Source organism: Nelumbo nucifera, chromosome 4 (genome assembly GCF_055504915.1).
Source record: "Nelumbo nucifera cultivar China Antique chromosome 4, China Antique-T2T, whole genome shotgun sequence".
NCBI lineage: Eukaryota > Viridiplantae > Streptophyta > Magnoliopsida > Proteales > Nelumbonaceae > Nelumbo > Nelumbo nucifera.
In genome coordinates this window covers 4218347-4229379 of record NC_142652.1, presented here as the reverse complement: position 1 = coordinate 4229379, position 11033 = coordinate 4218347, and the positions used below count along the sequence as shown (strand labels likewise).

Below are 11033 nucleotides of genomic sequence, written 5' to 3'. Positions count from 1 at the left end.
AGGCCGGCATCGGCATGAAATAATATTGTAAGTTTGGCACTAATAGGTTCAACGGACTCAATCGAAAGCAAAAGCAAAACCTGTGCGCACACCGATCTAACAGCCTTTCTCAACCTTGTATTAGGAATATCTCCCCATAAAATAAAACACATCAGTATAGAGATATTTTCAATGCAAGGTAGTAAAGACTGTTCGGATGGGCTTTGCCCTGACTGAAGTCAAATTCTTCTTTAATGTGTTTACTTCTACTGCTTGGATTTTGTGCATGACGGGATCTGTTTCTCACAAATGGGCGCCTCACATGCACATTCACCGTGCATTAGAAACATCTCCCGTGAATAACGACAAATAAATACGGGAGATGTTTCTAATGTATGATAGGATGTGTGTGTGAGGCGCCAGCTGTGAGGAACAGATCCTGTCTCGCAATATTCTTATTTTTTGGAATAAATAGTCTGTACTCCCTCTCCCCCTTTTTTTTGTGTGTGTGAGGCGGGAGGGGGGGTTATAAGTCTGTCCAGCCCTAGAAATCTAGAGCTCCATTCTAGGTTTTGGGGTTTTTTTCATATGTCTAAACGGGGGTAGCCATCCCCCTCTTAGCCCCCAAACTTGCATGATTTGATCCTAGGTCTCTATTCTAAATAGTTAGAAATCTTATTAACGGAATCATCATAAGTTGGTGTAATTTTCTTATTAATTTGTAGTAAATTACCGTTTGTTTGTTTTTGTGGGTAGATGAAGTAAAAAATTTGTCAATGAGAAAGTGGTTTTCTTTGATCAATAATTAGTAATTTTATGTTCTTTTTCGATAAATCATGAGTTTCATGGTAAATAATTATTTTTTATAGATAAATAATTTTTTCACTTAAAGGGAAAAGTTGCCAATAAATGATGGTATAAAATTATCCTTTTTATTTACTTGAAAAACAAAAGAACATGAATAAATTTTTATCTAGATATATGTTTCTTAAATAAATGCATTTATTCAATTAAATTACCAAATAAAAAATAAATGGAAATAGCCAGGAAATTAGGCTGTGTAATCCAAATCACCAGCCTAACACGTTATTGATCCTAACACTCAGTGCATGAATTCCATTAGACTTGATTGTGTTTTGTAGCTACTTCTACTTGTACATGCTTTATTAATTTAATTTGTAGTGCAGCAGAGTCAATGGTTGATTAAATTTAAGCCATGATAGCCTAAAACATTAATTGGCATTATAGCATATATATGGGTGAGTGTATTTATTAGATTGCAAGGTGAGAGGGTTTTATTCTGACACCTTTGCCGGAAGGATAGCCTAATATTCAATCAGAATATCCTCTCTGTGAGCTTACATCAGTTAAGATCATTATTTCAATAAATTTTTGTGATCATCCAATAAAATATATACATGCACGATCTAGTTTATTTTAAATTTAGAATTTCCTATTCACTCTTTACCCGTAGTGAATTAGAGTCACACATCTCTCAATTTATAATAAAGATGTGTGGCTCCAATTCACGATTGGTAGATCAAAACAGTACATTTACGTGTTACTAACACACAAAATCAGATGGTTTGACGATGGCAGCAGCTATTGACGTGTAAATGGGTATCTTTTAAATTGTTTGTTTACCAAAAAATAGGATACATTACGTGTGTAGACGACTGTGAGGTGAAATGTGACGTGAGGATAACAGTGACGTCGATCTTATCAAGGCCTTCAGTGCTAAAGATTCTTGCTTTATTTGGAGCTTATAAATTGGTCCCTGTGGTTCATATTTAATGAGAAGGAGAGATGTGACTCTTTTCCATATCTTCTTCTTTCTTTTCCTCCTTACACATTTATATTACTAAAATATCATAGATAATTTGCATGAATCTTAATATTTATTATATAAATAGCCCTGGCCTATCGAATTGCTTCAACATATATTGGAGTGCAACTCCGGCGGGTTGGGGCTGTTGGGCTGGGTTGAAGGTCATTCCACATCCAATCCTCGGGTTCCGCCTGGTTCAATATGAGGTTAAGTTCAAGTTTATTAACTTAAGCTCAGCCTGAGCTTAATCCAATAAAACTTGGGTCGGGTTAGGTTAGGTTAGGAATGTCTCAAAGAATTTGTGCATATATTTTTGTAAAGAAAATCTATGATATTGGAAATACATGGGACTAGAAGAGCTTTTGACCAATTAAAGTACTCTCTTGAAATTTTGATGAATACCCCCTAATTGGTCATTTTTTTATGATATCATAGTTAAGCCCATTTTTATTGGGTTTAATGGACAATTTAAGAGTAGATTGATTAAAAATATGCATAAATTTCATTTACAAAAGTGCATACACATACCTATTTTGTACATATACATATGCACATATATAATATATAATTAGAAAAAAATATATTTTTATATAAATATAATACATATTTTTAATTATGTAATTATTTGGATGGGCTAGGTTTGGATGAGGGCTGGGGGTTTGGTTAGGTGGGATATGAATCAAGTTTGGGCTAGGGTTGACCCATTCAATAGGCAATACTTGGGTCCTACCATGGTTGGAGGAAAGCATCCAACTACCTCATCACCTAATTAAACCCTAAAGTATAAACTCTAAATCCTTAAAACCCTAAAAGTAATGTATAAAATGACTTTAGTGAGACACAAGTCTTCCAACTGGATAGAGGCCAATTATACTACCCAAGGTTTTTAAATCTCAATCGGACAACGAATCAGTTAGGGGTAACCGTTCGAACCGAATGAATGGCCTGTTCTGACAAAAATAAAAAATAAAAAAATAAAAACAGGCCAAACCATTGAACGGTTCAAACGGTTTGACTGCCCAAGTCAACAGTGACCAAATCAACGATTTTTAAGGAAATAACAGTTCTGGGGTAAAACGGAACCATCACCTAACCGGTTCCCGATTTTCCAGTCCGGTCCAATTTTGAAAACCATGATACTATCATTTAACAATTCAACATTGTGAGTTTTTCACCATATATTGTTTAGGCTTGCAAAGCCAAAAATGGCCCCCAATAAAGCCCTCCGAATGGGCACTAAACTAGTGCGCTCAGCCCATGGTATCATTTTCCTTCTACGATTCAAATGGGTGATGCCAAACTTTTGAAAAAGATAGAATTTACTTAGAGAGAGGCAGAAATGAACGAGACAAACACAGATCCAAACTGATCTCCTGTGAAAATATGTCTTCAATACCATATAAAGCAAAATCTTTTGATTCGGGCTTTAATTTGAGTTCATGTGATACTGGTTGAAATGTCAACAACTAGCTTTGAAATGGGGACGATGGAGGTGGTGGAGTGGGCACCATGTCTTCAAGGTGGGAAACACATATGACAAGCAATGCAAGCTCAAACGCACACATTGCCACGCCGCCCATTATATATATTAATCTCATCTTCATCTTCATCTTGTCATCAGAGCCAAAGGGGCTCCAAAACTTGAAAAAAGAGCGCGGGGAAACAGTTTTGTTCACATCTCAACGGAATATAAAATTATTAAGACATTAACACCCAAACACAAACACAAACACAAAAGAAGATTTTTGTTTAATTCAATTTAATTGGTTGATGGGTAAAGGGGACAGAATATTCACACCAACTTGCGTTTCTTTTCTATTTCTGAGTTTAAACCTTCGCCCCAGCAAATCCATTCATGCTTTTGAAGAAAGTGTAATTAGGGTAGAAAATTTTGTGGGACTAGGAAGACTTTAATTTTCTTAGCTAGGTCCACAAATGTTATCATCTTGTCAAAAATTTGAATTCTAATTCCATCTGATGAAGGCCTCTTAGATACAATCCGTAATAATTGAATCAAATATGGGTCCACCCCAAATAAAGCTGGTTTGAAAAGAGAGCCATGGGTTGAGTTTTCGTAGACATGATTCAAACCATTTGGTATTATTATACAAAGATCAAATTAATTTTTAGTTCATCTTTTTAATTTACGGGTCGAATCACTGCTAAAGCCTTCTAACCAGCTAGCTTTCCCATTTTACGTCCAATCCTGGTTTCAACTTTCGACACAGATCGATAATGGGGTTATAAAAGGATCAGTTATTATTATTATTTTTTGTGAAAAGAAAGAAAAATTATAATTTTCCATTGATGTTTGCAAGCATTGGGTCCTAAACTTCTATAAATTAAAACGACTCCACACTGGTGTTATGTATGAGAAACGCCCAAAAAGTGTCTTAGAAAGAAATTCACCCTCAGGAACTTGTATGCATTATTTGCATCAAATAATTGATGCATGTTTTAAGACGGGGACCGGAGTAAAAACCAGAATGCTGTTTGGGTCCCGGTACGTTTTACTGGTTAACCAGGCAATGTACCTGTTCAACCCACCAAAACTATCATTGAACTGGGACTCAGAAAGGCCGGTACGTTTTACTGGTTAACCAGGCAATGTACCTGTTCAACCCACCAAAACTATCATTGAACTGGGACTCAGAAAGGCCACCGGAAAAGCTTCCCGGCCGGTTTTCATGATCTGACTGTTCAGTCTGGGCTGAGTCTTAAACACTATTTTAAACTATGGTTTTTAAAATTGGACCGGACGGATGGTCGGATCGGAAAAATTGGGAACTGGTTAGGTGACTGATTCCGTTTTTTCTCAAAATTGAATTTTTCTCTAAAACCGTTGATTTTGGTCAGTAAATCGCTGATCCGAGCAATTTTTTCTAAAAAGTGTTACAATTTTACTAAGACTTATCATAAATTACCAATAATTATGGATAGATTATATTAAATTACTAGAAATTGCAAAAAATTACCTAATAATATAACCAAGATAAATTACCAATAATTATAAAAACTTATCATAAAATAGTAGAAATATCGTAAAACATAAATTACACAATTTCATCTTATTTTTTTATTATTTTATTCTTATTTAACAAAGCCCTTACATCACACGTGTCCCAACTAGTTAATCTCTTAAATTTGTTTAGCATATGGCAATATAGATGAATTAAAATACAGATGCCTACGTACACAGAAAAACAAAAAGGAAAAAGATAAAAAGAAAGAGTTCCAATCTCCTTGAAATTTTTACTACGCTTTCAGTCAATGTGTGACAAGTGATCAACCCATTTATAATTTTCAGAAAAGTACGGATAAGCCCAATGTAGACTTTTGAATTCCACTAGAGATCTGTAAACATTCAAAATGTTAAAACCCCTATTTTATACATTAATGTCGTCTGTACATTGACATCAATTCCGAGATAACACCCACTCCAACTGTACTTTAGGCTTAAAGGTTTTGACCTTGGGCTGAACTGTCATTCTTCTAAAAAAATATAATAAATCCTAAATTCGGAAAAAACCCTATTTTTATAAAATATGGATTATCGTTGCACTGTCATTATTATATATAGATGTAACTCCGACTTTTATAGGCTCAATGAAATGGAAGTATAGAAAAAAAATGCAGGAGAAAAACCATCATGTGAGATAAGAATCATATTTGAAAGTCTACGATGTCCAATTCCTTTTGTTTGTATCATAGATAGTTAAGATTTAAGAACACCATTACCTTCTTTTCTTGAATTTAATTTGTTATCGCAGAACATATATAGAGGATGGATTTGGGCTGACATATGTTGTTAGTTGCCCCATATTTATTTGGGGATCAAAACCCACCGGTGGGTCATGATAGTTATCTTATAAAAAAAATAAAAGATTAATAACGTGCCGATTAGCATTAACTTAATAATTTTTGGGATTCAGATCTGTTAATTTGTAGTGCAAATAGTATTAAACGTATGAATCTGTAAATGGTAAGAATGCAAATTCTGGTCCAATTTTGTCTGATCAGCTTTTACTTCATCTGCACTGCATACTGCAAGTAAATAAAATAAGGTGAAAGTTGAAACAAAAATATTTGAGAATTTGCACTCTCTCATATGTTTGCAGTAGTGAAAATGAATTTGTTTTCAACCCCACCCAAATCATGCCTTAAATGAACTTTTTCTTTCTCCAGTAACACAGTTTTAGTATCATCTTTCGACGATCCGATGAATCTTGCCATGTGTGGAAGTGCGACGTGTAGGATTGTTAGGTCGTGTAGACCTTTTCCCTAAACCAGCCACTTATGTCCACCAGGCAGGGTGTCAAAATTAGCCTCTTTCGTGGGCGTTTTCCAAACTAAAATATTAAAGTAAGAATAGTAAGGAAGGACGGGCTGGACGGCTGATATTATTCCGCGAAATACAAAATACAAAGTGGATAATGTAGACAGGAGTAATCAGGTGGTATCATCGTCCAGTCCAGGAAAGTAAACCTAATCGACCCGATTAGGCAACCTATTTTTCTTTTAATAATTCAACTCTATCTTTGAGGGCACTTTTAATTTTAGTCATTAGAAATTTAGAATACAAAAATAGTAAATTGTTTTACAAAAGAATTTCCCCCGAAGAGCACGTCAATCCTTGGGGTACTTTGTGTTGTCTAGACCTGTCAAAAATGTTGACCCAACCTGTAAATTCGATCCAATTCAATCCGAAAAAACAGGATTAGAGTTTCATATTTAGCTACCCGAATGCGAAAATGACCTGTCCCGGCCCAACCTGAAAAAAATTGGGTTGGGTTGGATCATGAGTCAACCCGTTAATCCGATTGTCAAGTCTAATTGGGATTATTTATGCATTATTAGAAGTCTCCACTCTCTAATTTTTTCTATTTAGTCTTTACTTTTTATTGTTTACTCTTTAAATTATTAAATGTTCAAGTTTTTTATTTTATATTTGAAATTTTAAAGTTAATTCTTTTAATTTTGATATTTTTCATGTAATTTTCTTTATTTTTTTAAATTTTTTGAGATGACCCAAATTGACCAATGGATCAACCCTAACCCAAACATTTAGGATTATGATATAGCATTTGACAACACAACCCAAAATTTAACCCGACCCACCCAACCCAATTGCCAGGTCTAGTGTTGTCCAATATATAATTTGTTTTTACTCAAGAGAGAGGCCGGGACCGGGGTTTTCTAGATGGGTGACTGGACTTTTCTTTGGTAACTGTCTACTGAGCCACGTGGAGAGTGACCTAGCCATAATAAGACGAAGAACTTCCAGAGATAGACGACGATTCTGGATAAGCCTTGCGTTGATTGGTCTTGTCTGTGGGTTTCTGCCCCCACCTAACACGCTCTATTATCCTAATTCCTACCCGTCGATAACTCTCAAAGCCTTAATAAAAAAAAAGGAGAGATGATTCAATGAGCATGCTCTCACCATTAGTGACCTACAGTGATCATTCATCAGTCATCATTCGTTTCGTTGGCTCTAAAAATTAAAAAACAAAAAATATGAGGTATATAATGATAACGCTCTCATTGGATAAAAATCAGGTGTAACGTTTCCTTATCTGCCACCATGGCAGCCATTTCTGGGTAGATAGAGAGAGGAGTAAGATTCCCAGTCGACTATCGAAGCTGTACCTATCTATCAAAAATCAAAGTTTAAAACATCCATCAGACAAGGCTTACTTAAAAGGAAAATTGTGGGGGGGGGGTACCTTAAAAAGAAGTGTGTGGGCATCTTTGTCAATTGTATTAATGCTGAATTGAAAAAGGGATGCCCACATAAAATGGGGGCATCTTTGTCATGAGATGAGAGGAATTCGAGGGATTTTCTGTCATTTTCTGATGTAGGGTATTGGTATCCACTGAAACTCGGGGTATTATTTTGACAAGTACCCACTTATTTTAGTTTTTCCAGCATAAAAAACAAAGCACCCTTCAGGTGGATGTCCCTCTTTCTCTCTCTCTCTCTTTGCATCGCTTCTCCCTTCCCAACTCTGATGACCATTTTGTTTCTGTTGTTGTATTTTTAAACAAAACACGAGTGACGAGTCCGATCCATCTGTGAAAGCCAAGAACCATACAATACAACCTTGGCTATAGAGTAATAAATAAAACATAACTCTAGATGGCCCATGAACTGGCAAAGCAGAAAAAAGAAAATTTCAAATTCCCCACCTTATTCTAATTGCAACAGCCCGCCTCTCACTCCATTTCTTTTTGGTTGTTGATTCCATCATTCTTTTCTTTTCTTTCTAATGTTTTCTTTCCTTTCCTGATGAGGATGGGCCTGGAGTGGTACAGAAGCAAGCCCTCTACTCCATTGATGGACTGCCAGTTGTGCCTCCAGAATATGCCACATCGGCAATTGAGTTCCTTGCAAGAGATGAATAAATTACTATATATTGCAATAATAGCATGCAGAGAGAAACAATGATGGTTGGAGTACATGGAATGTTGGAAAGACTAAAGAGGTTGATGTACAACTGAGTCTGAAATGGTGAAATTGGCAGTTAAAGGGGCTATCAAATCAAGGTAGTCAAAACCCGCTACAGTGAAAAAGAGGGCGATATATAACAGAGAAGAAACCCGCAAGCGAGAGCGAGAGAGAGATTAATGTTTTTGACGGTGTATGCTAAGTAAAATTTTGAAAGGGTAGTTATCTTGGTCTTGGGAACTCAATTTGTAATTCTTCTTCTTATTTTTTTTGTCTTTTAAACAGCAGGTTCATTCCTTGCCAAAAAGAGTGAACACCAATGAAAGTCTAGGCCTTTTCAGGTCACCTTCTTCATCAAAGAGACCCTTTTTTCCTGTTTTCATGGATCCTAAGGGCTCCAAGCAGCCTCAGGAGGTGCCCAAGTTCTTGAGTCTCCCACAACCAGAGATGGGAGATAACAAGCCTGCAGAAATTAAGGACTTCCAGATTGTGATTGCAGAAAAGGACGAGGGGAAGAAGCAGTTAGCACCCAAGAGGAGCTCCACCAAGGACAGACACACAAAGGTTGATGGGAGGGGGAGAAGAATAAGGATGCCAGCTCTCTGTGCTGCCAGGATTTTCCAGTTGACAAGAGAATTGGGCCACAAATCTGATGGGGAAACAATACAGTGGTTATTACAGCAAGCGGAGCCATCCATAATCGCTGCCACAGGCACTGGAACGATTCCTGCTTCGGCACTTGCTGCTGCGGGGGGCTCTGTCTCTCAACAGGGAACCTCTGTTTCGGCCGGCTTCCAGTCGAAGATCGACGAGTTGGGACCCGGTATTGGGTCCGGCAGTAGGACCAACTGGAGTGTGATTGGAAATAATTTGGGTAGATCTCATGTGGCCACAGGCCTATGGCCCTCTGTTAGTGGTTTTGGGCCGGGGTTTGTTCATTCTTCAGCTCCATCTACATCGAATTTGGGCACCGAAAGTTCTAATTACATGACTCGAATTGGATTCCACGGTTTTGAATTACCAGGTTCCAATCTGGGTCCAATGAGTTTTAGCTCAATCATGGGTGGAAACAACCAGCAACTTCCGGGACTGGAGCTTGGGCTTTCTCAAGACGGTCATATTGGGGTTTTGAATCCTCAGGCTCTGAGCCAGTTCTACCAGCAGATGGGCCAGGGCCGTGGCACCACTGGCCCCATGCAGCAGCAACAACAGCCGCCTGCCAAGGATGATTCTCAAGGGTCAAGACAGTAGACAAACAATATAGTTGGAGAATTTTCTACGGTGAACTTTGGAGGAACTCAAGAAATAACACATCTGAGAAGCCGGGTCTTTTCTCTGTATTTGCAAATATGGGGGATGAGTTAAACGGAAATTCAGTCTTTTTATGGAATTGTGACATAGGGACTGGATATTGGGTCTGCCCAACTTTCTATCCACAGCGTCATTCAAACCTCCGAGTACAGGTCGCTCTCTCTCTCTCTCTCTCTCTCTCTCTCTCACTTGAAGCTGGTAATTATAATGGTGTTTTTTTTTTTGGTTTAGAATGTGCAGGTGGAACCATGCGGAACTGGATGGCTTGGGGTTGGACTTGATTTCTTGTTTATTTCAAGGTGTTTGATAATAGTGTAAGCGATCTTTGATTATTTGTTGTTTCAGGTCTGGATGGAGTGTTGATCAGCTTGTTTGTGAAAATAAACTTAGAGTTTCATATCATATTTAATTCAATATTTTGTTAGATTTGGCAGGGCATTTGTTTTCGGTTGATTTTTTTTTTTTTTTTTCATTTGAACGGAAGAGCAGATTACTTGTGAGTGTGACTGTTGATGCGCACCATTAGCATTCGACCTCTATATCTGTTTATAACTCATTTTCATTCATATAGACTCTACTATTGTGATCTGACCAAAACATGTGGTATGAAAAGTAAGGTTACTTTCCCAGTTTGGATGAGTGAAGGTTTGAAGGATGTTTTCAATACCAAATTCAAGGTTTTATATGACTTTGTAGATAATTTGGTTATATCTCATGCTTATCCTTTTGGGGATGAGAGAAAATAAAGTCAAAAAACTTGCCAAGGTTTGTTTCTTGACAATGTTTTGGCTTCAGACGGAAGACTAAGTTCCATATATATCATATGATCTACCTACGAAAGGTACCGCTTCAGTTAAATTGTTAACAATATGTCATGAACCGGTGGAATTACTGTCTCTCTCCATGATGCATTTTTGTTTGGTTTAATTTCAGTCTTATTTGAACCCCTTGGATAACTAAAGAACTTGTATGTTCATTTGAACTCCTTTATGGTCCGTTTGGTTTTTGAGAAAAGATGGGATGAGAAAGGAATATATTTTTTTCATTTTTGTGATGACCTGAAGCAAAAAAAAATAAAAAATAACAACACAAAATATCATATCTGAGATCAACCGAAACAAAAAATAAATAAATAAATACAGTCCGACCGACCATGGTTGGAGGGGCGATTCAACGAGTTGAGGACAGAGAAGAAATCAACAAAACCATATGAAAATGATACCAAATGGAAGCAAGACGGGAAAGGATGCCAGAAATGTCGCCGGAGAACTAACCGTTGGAGGATGGATAGTCCGAAAATTAAGACCCGAGTCTGGTTCTCTGACAAGCTCGATGAAATTTTCTACATTTCTGCCCAATATTTTCTCTTCTCAGCGGGGTCTCACTGTTTTAGTGTGACCCCGGAGCTTAACTATTGAGAACCCACATCCCACTCTCTTCTTAATCCGTGTTTCTTGCAAAACAAAC

General features: G+C 37.1%; 1 pseudogene across 2 annotated transcripts; it reads left to right on the top strand.

Annotated features, from left to right (window-relative positions):
* The first annotated feature begins 8260 nt into the window (after positions 1-8260).
* Positions 8261-10004, top strand: LOC104591776 (transcription factor TCP20 pseudogene; annotated as a pseudogene). Of its 2 annotated transcripts, none has more exons than XR_016068640.1 (2): positions 8261-9718; positions 9798-10004. The product of XR_016068640.1 is annotated as a transcription factor TCP20 pseudogene, transcript variant X1 (transcript). The 2 variants fall into 2 exon arrangements; XR_016068641.1 differs by having other exon boundaries at positions 8422-9718; positions 9807-10004.
* The last annotated feature ends 1029 nt before the right edge of the window (positions 10005-11033 follow it).